This window comes from Protopterus annectens, chromosome 1.part1, assembly GCF_019279795.1.
Source record: "Protopterus annectens isolate FY-2018-M chromosome 1.part1, PAN1.0, whole genome shotgun sequence".
Lineage (NCBI taxonomy): Eukaryota > Metazoa > Chordata > Ceratodontiformes > Protopteridae > Protopterus > Protopterus annectens.
Window position 1 is genome coordinate 819084858 of NC_056726.1, and position 15769 is coordinate 819100626.

General features: G+C 38.2%; 1 protein-coding gene across 1 annotated transcript in view; it reads left to right on the forward strand.

The window, feature by feature from the left end:
- The first annotated feature begins 1310 nt into the window (after positions 1 to 1310).
- The window catches only part of STON2 (stonin 2), a 164489-nt gene continuing 150030 nt past the window's right edge, over positions 1311 to 15769 (forward strand). The window contains exon 1 of the mRNA XM_044087333.1: positions 1311 to 1510. The gene's annotated coding sequence lies outside the window, so the exon portion shown is untranslated. The remainder of the gene's footprint in view (positions 1511 to 15769) is intronic.

Sequence of the window (15769 nt, forward strand, 5' to 3'; positions counted from 1 at the left end):
TTAACATAACAGAATGATGGTGATGAAATCATAAGAATTTATTATACAGCCATAAACTTTTATGGAGCACTTCTTGGCTTCAATGTTGCATTAATATTACAGCCTGATTGTAAGTTTTCCTTTTTGTTTTGTGCTGCTGATGGGATTCAGACTGCTGTTTCCAGATGTGTCTACATTTGTCTTTAGCTAATGAGCCTGTTACAGGTTCACAGATTATTAGGCGTGTGATTCAGGAGACCATTGAAGAGCCTAGACAATTCCTTCAGAGCACTGTATGCTTAAATGATGTGCTCGGAGCTGTACATGAAGCAAATAGAGGCTAAAGGACTCAAACCATGCATCACAGGAAGCATCTCATTAATAGCTCATAACCTTAATCATCTGCTTTAACTGATAGCCTTTAAAAAGTGTAAAATGTTCAGGTATGTCTTACCATCATAATCTACCTGCCTTGAACATCAGAGTTTGCACTTTGTTTTCCTTACACTTTTGACGTTATTATATAAACTTAATTCCACAGCTTCTCTACAAAAACAGCATGACCCCGTTTACTGTTATTATTCTTATGTGACTGACTAGATATGCATATCCATTTAAAGATTTATAGTCTAGACTTCCCATATTTGCATAGTTTCAGTTTAATCTGTGCTGAGACAGCACAGAGATATAGACCAGTGTGAAATATTCACATATACAGAGCTGTTAGGAGTGCTTATGAACTGCAGATATCACAGTCCTTGAACTAGGAAATCTTTTTCACTTCTGTTTACATGATGGTGTTTTTTCTAGCTATCCCATGATAGTATTCTAGCCTGAGATATTAATTTATAATGCAGCATTTAAGTCTCAAAGCCTTTTAACAGCACTATGACTATCTGCTACAAATATGATTGCCCTTAGCACATTTATTATTTTGCAGTACTGTTTAATCCCTAAAAACAAAACTGTAGCAGCCGCATCTGAGACACACTGATAAAATGTTGTTTTAGTTTCCATGTTGTGTCTTTAGTGAAGTACATTGTATGATACACGTGTGAAAGGTGAAGCACACAGACAGAGGCAAACAGGCCAAGTCATAATGGGGTAGGCTTTACATTTGCTAGTATTCAGATGATTACCTTTGCAAGTAAAACTGGATTTTGTCAAGAAAAGGTGTGTAATGCAGCTATGAAAACCCTAGCATTTGTGAGCTGTTTACTTTCTCTCTCTCTCTGTCTCTCTCTCTCTCTCTCCTTTACTCTCTTTTTCTGTTTCTTCCTTCTGTCCCGCCCCTTTCGGGGTGTAGCACATCTGTGAAGGCTGTTAGTTTGCAGAGTGCAGGAGCTGTCCCTCACACTTCTGTACTGTATTTGATATGTAGAACAGGCTGGTCGGCAGGCAGGCAGACTGCCACAGGTCCTGCTTGAGCATGTAAGGGAAGGGACAGACCTTAGCATGCTGTGCTCAGAAACTCCATCCTAGCAACAGGCATGCAGTGACCGAATATCTCTAAGAAGCTGTAAGCCATTCGGTAAGTCAAACAGGAGGAAGTTTTAACGCTACTTCTAAGGAAGCCAGGTGCTTAAAACGCTTGCTGACATACATTGTTTGATTTGCTTAGGATCAGAGTTCAGAGTTACAGTTTGTATTTAGTATGTGAGTGTGACGGGACATGTAATCCGAGAACTGTGTCTTGCCTACAAAATGTGGCTTGCCTTGAAAAAAAATCAAAAGACTTTTGCCACTTTTATCTATCCTGAAGGTGGAATTTAGAGGGAGTGTTCACAGGTTGTTATTAAATAAGAGCTAGAAACTGTTTTCCTTTGTGTTTTCACTATAGAAAATGTTACGCCTTTAAACTGTACTTACACATCTGAATATATTTTAATAATCTATATGCAGAGTTTTGTTTGTTTGAAAAGAATGATTTTTGTAACATATCTTACTGAAAACAGTTGATAATTGATTTGCTTTCTAGATGTTTAAGCCAAACACAAAGTGCGTGGGAATGTGCTGATAAAACATGTTTACTGTGCTTTTGTTCATGAATACACAGTAAGGCTTTTTTTCTTTTTCGCTCACTAGCTGATGTCAGTCTTATAAAAATTTAGAATAATGAAATGTTTTGTCAAGCTGTAAAGTTTCCTTTGAATATGAACACCAGTTGTCAGCAAGCATTACTTTCAAACCAGTTTGTTAATTATGATCCAAGCTCTAGCCTAGTGATATGTGTTGCTGTGATAACTGTAAGAGTTTTGCTTGACTGAACATATTTTAGATGTAGATTGTGGGTTAATATCCTGTGGCTAAGAAAAATAAGTTTAGCAACTTATCTAAGCCTGATCTATTTCTATTTCTTAAGGGAAGGGAAGGAAAGATAAAGGATGCTGAGTATGATGAGTGTGTCCATCTTTTCAGTAATGCCTGCCTGATGCCAGATTGCAAGGGTTAAAGTAATTCTTCTAGAGGTAAACAGGACTAGAGCCTGGGAACATATGCACACACCACAGTGCTCAACCTCTTAACACAAGAAATCTAAATGTGGACAAAGCCTAAAATAATGGGGGAATAAAGGCCCAAAAGTAAGGACACTTTTTAAATATTTCTGTTATAAACTTGCTAGAATAAAAGGTTTTGCATTCACATGCATTTTCTGAAGGATATAAAGCCTGAAAGTCAAATGTCTGCCATTATTTAGTGACTTCAGTCCTCAGTGATTTACCAGAAACTGCATATTCTACAAGGAACAGACCAAAAATGTGGACATTCTGTGAAAATCTGGACAGTTGAGAAGTATGACACACACACACACACACACACACACACACACACACACACACACACACACACACACACACACACACACACAGGTATATGCCTTACTTTGAAGGAAGACCTGTAATACAAAGAAGTGTCAGTAAGAATGCAGCACCTTGCTTGCCTGTTTCTAGACAATCTGCTATTTGGGATTTAGTATTTAACTGTTCATTAGGTTATGTCTCCCTAGGTTAAGTGAGACTGATTAACCATTATTATGTAGAGAAATTGTAAACTGGTGAGTCCTCATAGGGTTAATCGAGGTGTAATGGTGAAAAAGAGGTGTTCAGTTTCACCCTGATAAAAAATGTGTTACATAAACAAAAACAAAAACACAGGTGACCAAACATGTTTGGCAGACACTTCTTAGTTTTCTTTGTCTGCTTTTACAGATTTAAATTGATGCTTGGGGTCCCTGCTACATTGCTATCAGCATACAAATATTCAACAGCATTTGTCCTGCCTGCCCAGGCTTGGATCCCAGTACTGTATGTTCTCCCTTAATGATAACTCACAGGTAGAGCCATTAGAACATTTTATCAAAAGGTGCAGAAATATTTTGCAGTAATTGCTGGAAAATTGTGGTTTTCAGTACCCGATCTTCTATCAGTTTGTTATATATTATATGCTGCAGCTTGCCTTGATCACGTAAGTTAGTAGACAGATGCACTGCCACTTATAGGTACTTTCATTCTGAGTTTTCCTTAAATGAATGTCAGAATGAGCTTTTACACAGTACCCGTTTAAGGCCTGTAAACATCAGAGGGAGTGCAAAACATATATTTTAGGCATTCATTCTGGTACCACAGCATGAACAGATTATAGTGTGAATTTAATTACTTTACCTGTGTTGCTGAAAAACTAATTCATAAATCAGTTAGTGAATTGCTGCCCCAACAATTCATTTATTAGTAAAATTTAATTTAAATAATCATATAAAGACAAAGAAAAGTTGAAAAGCACAAGATGTTCACAGAACTACCTTAAACTTTTCCATACTCTAGTCCGAGTCTATGTTCGGCTACCAAATTAAAAAAAAGTGAAACGCAAAACTACAAAAGATAAACAACAAATGGGAGAATCATCAAAGTACACATTCATCAAAAAATAAAATTACTTGGAATGGCCATAGTCGGCCAACATCACACATAGAACCAACCAAGGTGAGGGGCTACGCCACACCCCCCTAATTATATATATATATATATATATACCAACTCTGAGATCACACTACAGTGGGGAAAATAGAGAGTTTAAAAGGTTTCCCTTCACTTATCTTATATATGGCATAACTTCCTGGTTGTTGGCCAACTGTGGCCATTTTCCTATTTTTTTTTTGATGAATGTGTACTTCGATGCTTCTCCCATTCATTGTTTACCTATCGTTGTTTTGCGTTTCACTTTTTTAAAATTTGGTAGCCAAACACAGACTTGGACTAGAGTATAGAAAAGTTTATGGTACTTCTGTGAACATCTTGTGCCTTTCTACTCTGTATTCCTTTGATATCTTTCTGAACATCTTTTCACTTCTAGCTTTTCTCTTAATCTTTTGTCTCTGCCCCAGCTGTGAGATACCCCCTTGCCTTCATCTACCTTCGATCCATCTCCAAACCTGCCTGCAATTAAGCCCTTGAATTCAATATCCTGATATTTTAGTAAATAATGCATACCAGGTATAGGTGTACAAAAGCAATGCAGCAGGCAAAACTGAAATGTTTCAGAACCATTATAGAGGCGATTTCAGATCTTTCAATATTCTGAAGGGATGACAGAATTTCTAAACAGCTGTTCCAATATCTCTCCAACTTGAGCTTCCTTTAATCCTAGAGTAATGATTATACTTTTGGGCTTTCTTCATCACAGAAGCTATTACATCTCCTTGTAATATGTATAGCCTCCATATTATCTTGTCCTCACTTCTTTTTGGTAATTTTCAAACAAGTTCAGCCTCCCGACAGTCACACACCATCTGTGAATGTGGATACCTTGTTCTGACATCCCCCAATTAGAACTTGCTCATCTTCCCCATAGTCTCACACCTCCTAGGTTCTCCCTTGACCTTCCAGTAGATTCATAGGTTCATAGGTTCATACTAGGCTATCTGCCCTAGGGCATTTATAAGCCTAGCCGGAGTGTGTATGGCTTTCGACACCCATATTAAATTAATTTTGCTATGCCCTTTTTCAAGGTTAGTATACTGTGCCTCTGTCTAACAGTGACACAGAAGTGATACCCGGGGTAAACTTATGATCTCCCATCCACTCGTCAAGATTCCTCTTGAAGAGAGTCAATGAGGGACTCTGCCTAACCTGGACTGGGATTTTATTCCAGAGTGAAGGGAGCCTCTGGGTTATGAATCTGTCCCTCCAGCATGTCCTATTTATTTCAGTGCTGAGGTTCAAGTCCCTCGAGCGCGTAGCTCTATGGGATTTGGATTTTCTGAGGTGCAGCATGTCCATTAATTCCGGGTTGGACATGGCTTTATACGTCAGGCACAGATCGCCTCTGAGCAGGCGGTATGCCACTGAGTAGAGCTGGAGTTTCTTTAACCGGGCAGCATACGGCATCTGTTTGAGCCCCTTGATCCTCTTGGTGAGGTACTTCTGGGGTCTTTCCAGTTGCTGCAAGTGTCTGGTAAGGTACATCACAAAAGGGGCATTGTACTCAATTATGGGCCTGATGAGGGATGAGTAAAGAGGCACGATGACCTCCCCTGATCTAGATGTGAATCCCTTCATGATTAGGTGGGCTATATAAAATGTTTTTCTAACCACTTTGGCCATGTGGTTGTCAAATGAGAGATTGCTATCAACTTGTGTCCCCAGGTCCCTAATTACTTCTTCTGTACTTAATGGATTACCACCTATGTGGTAATTTGTGGGCACTTAGTTTTTGCCAAAGGGGATGACTATACACTTTTTGGCGTTTAGCTTGAGGCCATGGCTCTGGCACCAGTTGTCTGTTTCTATGAGGCCCTTTTGGAGGATGCTTGTGTCGGCTGGAGAGTCTATTATGGCGCCCAGTTTGCAGTCATCTGCGAACTTGGTCAGCCACAGTCCTTCCATGTTGGCCTGTATCTCCGAGGAATATATACCGGACAAGAGAGGTCCCAGGACTGAGCCTTGTGGGACGCCACTTGTAACTGGTTTGGAGTCTGACATGGCTCCAGCTATTCTAACCATGTGGGTTCTGTCCTTGAGCCAGTTTGCAACCCATCTAGTGACATAGGGGGTTATATTTAAGCTGGTGAGCTTATCTATAATGCCCGAGTGGGGTATTGTATCAAAGGCTTTTGCGAGGTCCAGGTAGGCTGTGTGGACCACCTTCCCCTTGTCAATGGCCTTGGTGACTGTTTCAAAGAAATCGACAAAGTTCAAGAGGCAGGATCTGCCCTTAACAAAGCCGAACTGGGTAGGATCCAGTGTCTGCAGGTCCCCAATATCTTTATTTATAAGGTCCATGATGATCCTTTTCATAGCTTTGCAGATCAAGCTAGTGAGACTTATGGGGCGATAGTTTCCAGGATCTATTGAGGCACCACCTTTGTGGAGAGGGACCACTGTTGCTGTACGCCACTCTTTGGGTACATATCCTGTAGTAAGGCTGAGATTGAACAGTAGTTTTAGGTTTGGGTTTAGCTCTTCTTGGAGTTCATGTAGGACGCAGCCCGGGACACCGTCTGGTCCCATTGATGCTGTGTTTCTTGCTTTGGAGAGGGCAGATCTTACCTGAGCATCTCAGATGTCAGGGGGGCAGCACTCTGCTGGGATAGATATTAGCCCTTTTGGTGGGGCGGGGGGGGGGAGTTTGCGCTGAACCTGTCAGCTAGAATGTTGGCAATGTCTGTGGGTTTGGTGTATTTTTTGTCATTTTGGACTAATTCTGAGCATATCTGGGAATTCCCACCCAGGTTCCTAACATAACTAAAGAAAGCCTTGTGATTATCCTTAGTGTCCTGTGCAATTTTTCTCTCGAAGCTGGCCTTAGACGATTTTATGAGTGCCCGTAGTTTTTTGCTAATACTGATCAGAGATGCCTTCCCTTTTTGGGATTTTGCTCTATCATGTAGTAGCTTCCTCCTTCTATTGTATAGTTTGTTTATGGCTGGGGTCCACCAGACAGGACATCTGCCTTTGGAGGATTGGGTCTTGGTTTTATTTAGGATTGCATGATCCATGCATTCCTGAAGGTGTTCATAGAATGCGTTTATAAAGGATTTTGCGGTCTGGGCCATATTATCCACAGGCCCGGGGCTTTGAAGGATTCCACCTTGGTTTTGAGGAGTGTGAAATTTGCTTTAGAGAAGTTTTTCACTGTGGTTTTCTGGGCATGGGGTGGGGTCAGGATGTGAATATCCAGTGAGATTAGTTTATGGTCTGATCTTACCAGTGAGGGATACACTTCTGGTCTGGAGCATAGAGTCCCCATGTTGGTGATGATCAGGTCCAGTATGTTTTCCCCTCTTGTGGGAGTGGTAACAAGTTGTTCCATAGCATTTGAGTTTATAAATTCTAGGAACCTTTGGGCTAGGGTGTTGGAGCTAGAGTAATGCTCCCAGTCTATGGTTGGGTAGTTGAAGTCACCCAATATAATGGTGTTTGGAGAGACCTTCATATTTTTCAGTGTTCTCAGGAAGGCCGAGTGGGTTTCCTGGGTTTGGGAGGGTGGTCTGTAGCAGGCTATAAACTGGAAGGCAGTTTTACCCACTTTTAGCTGCACGTGGATAGTCTCTGATGCTTCGTGATGTGCCACCAACCTGGAGGTGTGGGTATCTTTGACGAATATTGATACTCCCCCTCCTTTTGTGGTTCGGTTCAAGTTTTGGGGCCGAAAAGCATGGTATGAGGTATAACAAGTATAGTCTTCCTAGTAACCTATAGCTTTCAGTACTAGAAACCTATACAACTCATGTCCTGATGGCTTTCATCAAAAGCTTTTACACCTATCTGCAACTCCCACCCTCTTTTTTCTTAAATCTTTCCTTCTTCACTCAAATAACATAGTACTCTTTTTTTTTTTCCAAAGCTAGGTGACAAAACACAGAAACGGTTTTGAATGGCACACCAAGACGTTATGACATACCTAGCCATTAATCATTTATTGAATAAGCTGAATGTCCTACTCATTGTTTAATGCTTTATTCCCCCTCCCATGCCTCATTAGGATGGACTTATGTCTGTCAGATTATATTCCTAAATGCAGCCAATGTTTTACTCACAGTTCTTCAGGAAGGATGGTCCAGGCATTTCTCACAATTTGTGTAGAGTAATACTTATTTTATTTACGTACATATAAATTTTGATATCTGGTTTAATCCTGCTAGGTGCAACCTATTTTTCAGGAGAGTCCTGAGGTGTTGTCCATACTAACTAGGGCAAAGTTGGCCAGAACATTGGGGAAATTGCAAAAAAAATAAAAATGAATGAAATAATTACAGTTATAGAAAGACATTTGTAAAAGTAGGTTTGAAATTAAATAAGGAGAAAAGTAAAGGGCTTGGAAATGTGAAAAACAGGGAAAAGGTATGCAGTTTGTTAGGCATGATATAAATATATTAGGTGTGAAATTTGGAAAGCAAAATGCTGTAGTACAACAATATAAAGAAGACTTTCAAGAATTAAGATGTGTTAGATTATGCTAGGTGTTTAAGTCAGGTTTTGGTAGATGCTTCATCTATTCTATAGAGAGTAGTTAATACACTATTTGTTTTGAAAGTTAGAAAAATACATATTCCACCTATGTATGCCAAGTATTATGGAAGAAGAAGAGTTGTTAGAAACATTTTTTATATTATATGGCATCAAGATTTAGATTAATGAAAGAACACTATATTGCAATAACAAATAAGGTGGATCAGATTTAACAAATATCATTGTATATTTGTAATCCTTAAATGTATTATTTATGCAACACAGCAGGTTACACTATTTTCTTGTTGTTTCTTGGGTTGTAAAGCTGGTCAGGATTGGTATACAGCTCATAACTAGTGGCATATCTCCTGTGCACTTCTTTTATTTTAATGAGTGTTATTCTACTGTTTATATTCTTTTTATATTGCTTATTTGTTCTCTTTCTTAGCAGTGTAAGATGTAGACAAAATTGTACTTATTACAGCTTTTTGTCATACTGTAATAACTGTTACTACATATACTACTAATGCTGTACATAACATTTTATGTGCAGTTATAGTGTTCTTGATATCTCACGTTTCCAGCATGGTATATTAATTGTTTGCACTGGAACTAGGTTTTATCAGAATGAGCCCTATTGGTACTCCCTGATTAGCCCTTAAAATAAATATTAACAAACACCTCAAGGATATGCAAATTGTGCAACTCACCTGAAGCCAAATGCATTCTTTTGAATGTCTGAGTCTATAAATCATTCATAGTATAGTGAAACTATGGTGATGCTAAAGTTTGTTACTTCTGGCTGTTTAGGGAAGTATTGTAACACAATTTATGTCACTGCAGTAATGATTTAAGCTGTTGTCTACTGCTTTTTTGTCATGTACAAGAAATTATTTCAGCCCTCATTCATCCAACCACATATTTTATCAATTAGGTTGCTGTATTGTGGCTTATCCAGGTCTAAAAATGCATGTCTGAACTGCACAGGAAACTTAATGATAACTGTGGTGTAAGGATAGGAATTATGGGAGCTGATAGGTTTACGCAAACTTGCAGATATTAGTTTACCATGTGTAGCAATGCTGCAAGTGTTGTGAATCTTTTTTACGGTATGAAGCCATTATTTTTTCCTGATACAATACCCATTCAGCCTCATTCTGCCTAATGACTGCAGCTGGCATTAAAGACGCTTCACTAAAACAGTGCAGGTTTTCAAATGCTGCCTTGAACACAAAAGTATTACATGATCTAGGCTATACACAAGCCAGGTCATGACCTTTACAAAAGAGTCAAACAGCTTTTTCACAATAGAGATGAATGGATTAAGTTATATATAAATGTAATGAATATATGAAGGTGCAATAAAATTAGCCATTAATATCCCTCCTCATTTAAATGCGAAGAGTGAAAGAAGGAGGCACTCATGTTAATGCTTACCGATTCCTTCGCCTGAAGTATGTTACTTTCGACATTTGTGTAATGAACACCTACTATAAGCTTTTTCCTTTTGTCCAGTTTCAGAATCCACACACATGCTATGTTTGTTTCTTGTCATGGTCTGGTATTTCTTCAGATAATTCTAGGATATGAATATTATTTCGTTTTTAACTGTATTATCAACTTGCTGAGTAATATAAACATCTTCCAAATACTGTGTTTCTGTTTGTTTGAGCAATGTAGTTTTTGCTGTGAAGATTAGAACTTCAATTTTCTAAAAGTCGAAGCCCTGTAACTCTTATTTTGAAAGGCTGTTATGACACCCTTCTGTAAAGGATTTGGGGGAACTATAACATCAACATTGGACCACCAGAAGATATAATGAACAATACTCTAGAACGCATTCTCAAGAGAATACAGTCGAGATGCAAAAATGTAGGTTTCCAGCTCACAAGACTCTGGTTAAGTTACACTTGAAGGACTTTGTTCACTTCTGGATTCATAAAAGGAGGTGGCGGCCATCAGGCTTTTAGAGGATATCCAGAAACAGCCCTAAGAAATATTTATGAGATGGAAGAAAATGGGTAAAAGCAGAGCGGATAAGGTGGGGGTTCTTTTCACAAATAACAAGAATGGACTGGGATAAGATCTAGGGGCAGAGAGTTGTGATGAGATCATTCTGAAGATGAAGAATAGGGGATTGAAAAAGGTACCCAGGCAGCAGTTTTCAGAGACTATCCTTTTCTTGTCTTTGTGAAGCATCTGTTCATGAAAACACTTGTGGTCTAATACAGTGGACTATAAGAATGGCTGGTAGAAAATAAACCTGCAGATGCTTTCACAAGGTCATGGACCATGCATGAATGGGGAAAGCAATGGCTGGTGCAGAACTGATATGGTAACTGCAACTACAGGACAGTCTAGAAACATTATTTAATCTCCTCCTTACAACAAATATAGACTAATGTATTAAACCTCACATTCAATGCACCTCCTTAAAAAGAACATTGGAGCTGTGTTTCTTTTGACAAAAGATGCTAGTGAGTATTTGTACTTAGCTTAGTTTAGATCCAGTCGCTGGAAATATACAAAATTTCCATGTTACTTCCTCCCCAAACACAGATTTAGAATAATTTTGCAACTGTAACAATACATTTAAATGTACACATTAAAATTATTTTAATACACTTGTCATGAGGGGAAGACATTGCCCAATGGCCTTATTTACATAACATAGCCATAAGATCTGAAATAATAGCCTTAGCACCCACAATATTGTGGTATATAAGCAATGTCAAGGAAAAATGGTGCAAAATTTTGTCCAAAAAATGTAAAGTTATTAAGCAAAGCTTGCAGCTTATTATTACTTATTCTTTCAACCCCCAATAATTAAGTTTCTTATTTTGTTATAACAGTCACATGTGTTTTTATACAGTTATTTCTTGACTTCACTTGATAACTGAATGACTGAAAGCCAACTCCAACATCTTCCTACTAGCTTGACCCTCTTTGTCAAGCACCTTCTGATTTAAGAGAGAAGGTCATAAAGATGATCAATGTGTCATACTTTATATCTGTGTTCTGTTCTCAGTCACATATATGTAACTCAGAGTAACTGGCCATTGTCTTACAAGTACAGAGAAACCTGCCTTAAGCAAATGCCTTATTACTTTGCTTACCATGAAAAAAATTGGTGATGTCAAATCCTTGTCAGCTTGCAGTAACTTTATTACTGGATGCCATATATTGACGTATGGATTGAACACACATACATGCATACACACACACACACACACACACACACACACACACACACACACACACACACACACACACACACACAAAACATATATCTATAAAGAAAAATAGATATAGATATATACAGACACACACACACACACACACACACACACACACAGATACGCACACACAATATTGCCATATATCACTTTCACTATGACATAATTTTAAATGTACTACAAAGTTATTGTTACAGGATAATTTTCAAATGTATCCAAAGACAGCAACTTAAAATGTGCAACATACACCCACCGCGTATCCATTCACTGTCAATCAACACTGAACAAGAAGAGTTAAGTCCTGACTGATTACCTGTGCTTATTTTGACACATACCAAACAGAGTAATGTTAATTAAGCAGTAATTAATGCTTCAGTGTTTTTTTTCCTTCATTTTTTGCCTTTGAGTGTTTGACCATGAGGGCTTCACCTTTGTGGATTAATAAAAGTACAACAAAGTAAAAACTGCACACCCAGCAATATTATAGCTATAATTTCTTGGCAGTTAATTGTGCTAAAATTTGTACTGCTTTTTATTTATCATGTTTACATTCTGTTACTCTAGCTCACCATCCCTCAAAATACATCAGTTTATACCTAAGTGCACAACTATTTTGATTATTACATAAAAGATTATTGAAACTGTACTTGAAGAGAAAGTAATTTTGAGAAAATAGCACATGCAGAAATTTTAAAATAAATGGTTTAGGGTAGAGGCAACTCTCCCTTGCACCCAGATATAGGGATCCTTCACCCCCACATGCTTTTTACTTTATTTTCATTATTATATCACTGCAGCTTAGATAATAATAATTAAAAATGAAAACATGCTTTTCTCTTCCTTCAATACACAATGATCAAAGAGAAAAAATAAGATGCTATGTTTGAACAGTGTCACCAACATCACATGAAACATGTAGCGAACAACTAAAAATAAGTAAATACGTAGCAGATGGGAAAGCAACCTAGGACACAAAAGCAAGCCATTTCTTATACCATGCGTTTTGCACATGAACACATATTAAACAGTTGTTCATTTTATGCTTGTTTTAGTTGAAACAGTTTTCACTTTCTGAAGCCTGTATATTGAGATTGATCAGAAGTGCTACATCCAGTTAAACTGTGATGAAAGCAACACAGTTTGTTCCCGTTCTTCATTTATGAAGCAGCTATGACTACCCATTGCTATTGTCTGTATCAAGTTACACAATAATAAATGGGTCATTAAAGCTAAGACAATAATGTTTAAATATCTACTTAAATGGTACTCAGTCATGTTTAACAGAGACGTGAGACATAAATAAAGTCTTATTTCATTTTCATGTTTTAACAGCTTTTAAGCAGAATGAAACAACAACGCGTAGTACTGTCTCTGTATTGGCAATGGCGTAGCTGTCAGCTTTCAAAGACAATGCTGTCTTCGTAAAGTTGTGACAGTAGCCAAGGAAACATTAACAACTTTTGCAACATGAGTAGAAATAATAAAAATACTCAGGTTACCTGAGCAATGTTTTTGGAAAGTTGACCACTCATATTTAGATGGATATGGCTGCAATGTGAGGGCAGAACAGCTATTCATTTAGGTTCATAGATAAATACTAGGATTTAGGTTCATAGATAAGTACTAGGATTTAGGTTCATAGATAAGTACTAGGATTTAGGTTCATAGATATGTACTAGGATTTAGGTTCATAGATAAGTACTAGGATTTAGGTTCATAGATATGTACTAGGATTTAGGTTCATAGATAAGTACTAGGATTTAGGCTCATAGATATGTACTAGGATTTAGGTTCATAGATAAGTACTAGGATTTAGGTTCATAGATAAGTACTAGGATTTAGGTTCATAGATATGTACTAGGATTTAGGTTCATAGATAAGTACTAGGATTTAGGTTCATAGATATGTACTAGGATTTAGGTTCATAGATATGTACTAGGATTTAGGTTCATAGATAAGTACTAGGATTTAGGTTCATAGATAAGTACTAAGATTTAGGTTCATAGATAAGTACTAAGATTTAGGTTTATAGATATGTACTAGAATTTAGGTTCATAGATAAGTATTGGGATTTAGAGGATTTTGGTTCATAGATAAGTACTAGGATTTAGGTTCATAGATAAGTACTAGGCTAGCTGCCATTGAGGATAATTTTAACCTAGACAATTTCTCTTTGTGTGTTCAAAGTAACTTATCCCATTTTGTTAGAGATTGACCTTACACATCCCATGACTGATAATTATATATTACCACTAATAGGAGTAACTGCTATAATACAATAGATAATTTGAGGTGACCCATGCATGGGATAAAGCATCTAGGAGCTGCCTCTGTCCATTAGTAGTACAAGGGGCAGTCCTGGTATAAATTTTCTTTTTCCCATCCATAGATCCAAGTTGGAGTTGAGTATGGACAGAGATGAACTTTGTTTTATGCGAATAGGAATCTGCTCACGAACAGTGGTATCCTCTGCAAGACATGCCTGTCCCTCCAAACCATTCTACTGATGTTGCAGAAGAGGTTTAGATCCCCAGACAGAGTATTTCTCATACCATTTGACTTGTTGATATGCTGTAAATCCATCAATACAGGGTCAGAGGATGCCTTGTATTCCTCACACAGCTCAACTCTTAGCAGTCTATAAGATGCTGAGTATAATGATAGGTCTTTGAGATGGTCCATGTAGGACATGTTGTTTACGCCTTGGGCATTCCACATGTTGCATGCGTTTGGACAGATAAATGCCAAAGCAATAATTATACTCAATGATTGGCCTAATGAGTTAAGGGGGGAAATGACATCCCAAGATCTAGACATAATCCCTTTGTTTATATACAGTGCAATTTAGAAGCTCTTTCTTACAACAGTGGACACATGTTGGTCAAAAGTTAGATCACTGTCCACAAAAGTTTCCAAAACAACTGGGTCATTGCTTAGGTATGCATTGTCGGTATGGTAGCTCCCTGGGGTAGATGACTTCCCAAAGGATACAATAATGCAGTTCTGGCATTTAGTTTCAGTCCACGATTTTGGCACCAGTTATTTATTTGGGACAAACCTTCCAGCAGGATGGCTAAGTAATTTGGGGATTCAATGACTGCTTTCACTTTCTGAAGCATGTACCATCTGCAGACTTAGTCAGTCAGAGCTCTTTGGTATTGGCTTTCACTTCAGAAATGTAGTTGCCAAACAGGAGAGGTCGCAGCACAGAACACTGGGGGCCTTCACTGGTAACTGATGTCTTTGTGCAGCTAACTTCCCTTATTTTAATTTCCTGCATCCTATCTGCGAGCCAGTTGGCAATCCAGCATGTGACGTAGGGGGTTATTCCCAGTGTATTCAGCTTTTCTACTATGCATAAGTGGGAAACTGTGTCAAAAGCTCTGGCCAGGTTGAAGTAAGTGGTGTGTAGTATTTAGCCATCATCCATTGCTTTGGTGACCTTTTCTGAAAAGTCCACCAGGTTGAGTAAGCATGACCTGCCCTTGACAAATCTAAACTGAGATGGGTACAGTGTTTGGAGGTTCCCTGTGTCCCGAGTGATTAGATCTACAACAAGCCTTTCCATGGCTTTGCATATGAGGCTGGTCAGAATGCATGGATCTGTGTTCTCCCTTATGCAGGGGAATGATTGTAGTTGTTGTCCATTTGCTTGTTACAAAACCTGAAGTATAAATAGATTATGATAGCTTTATTGCTAAACTATAGTCATAGGTAAGGGATGCTTGTTTCATCTCTTTTTGTCTTGCTTCAGTGATTACACAAAGATTGCGAGCTGTATGGTTATGAGCATCCCCTAATTGAACATATCAGTTTTCACACTGACATGAAATGCCTGCTCAGAGTATAGCACACATATGTTAATATAGTCACACATTAAATAGCCCAACATTTTACACAAGACATACTAAGAAACAGAGTGAATACAGACAAACATATGAAACACAATCATCAGCTCTTAGTTGAGAGGTATGGTGGTGTAGCCTACTATGATTTTAAGACATAGTGCCATGATTTTAGTTGGCATCCTAGGCTTAATGGTTCTCCTTTCTATAGATGGCTGTTCAATAAGGTCAAATCCATTATGACAGACTATAAGTAGGCACA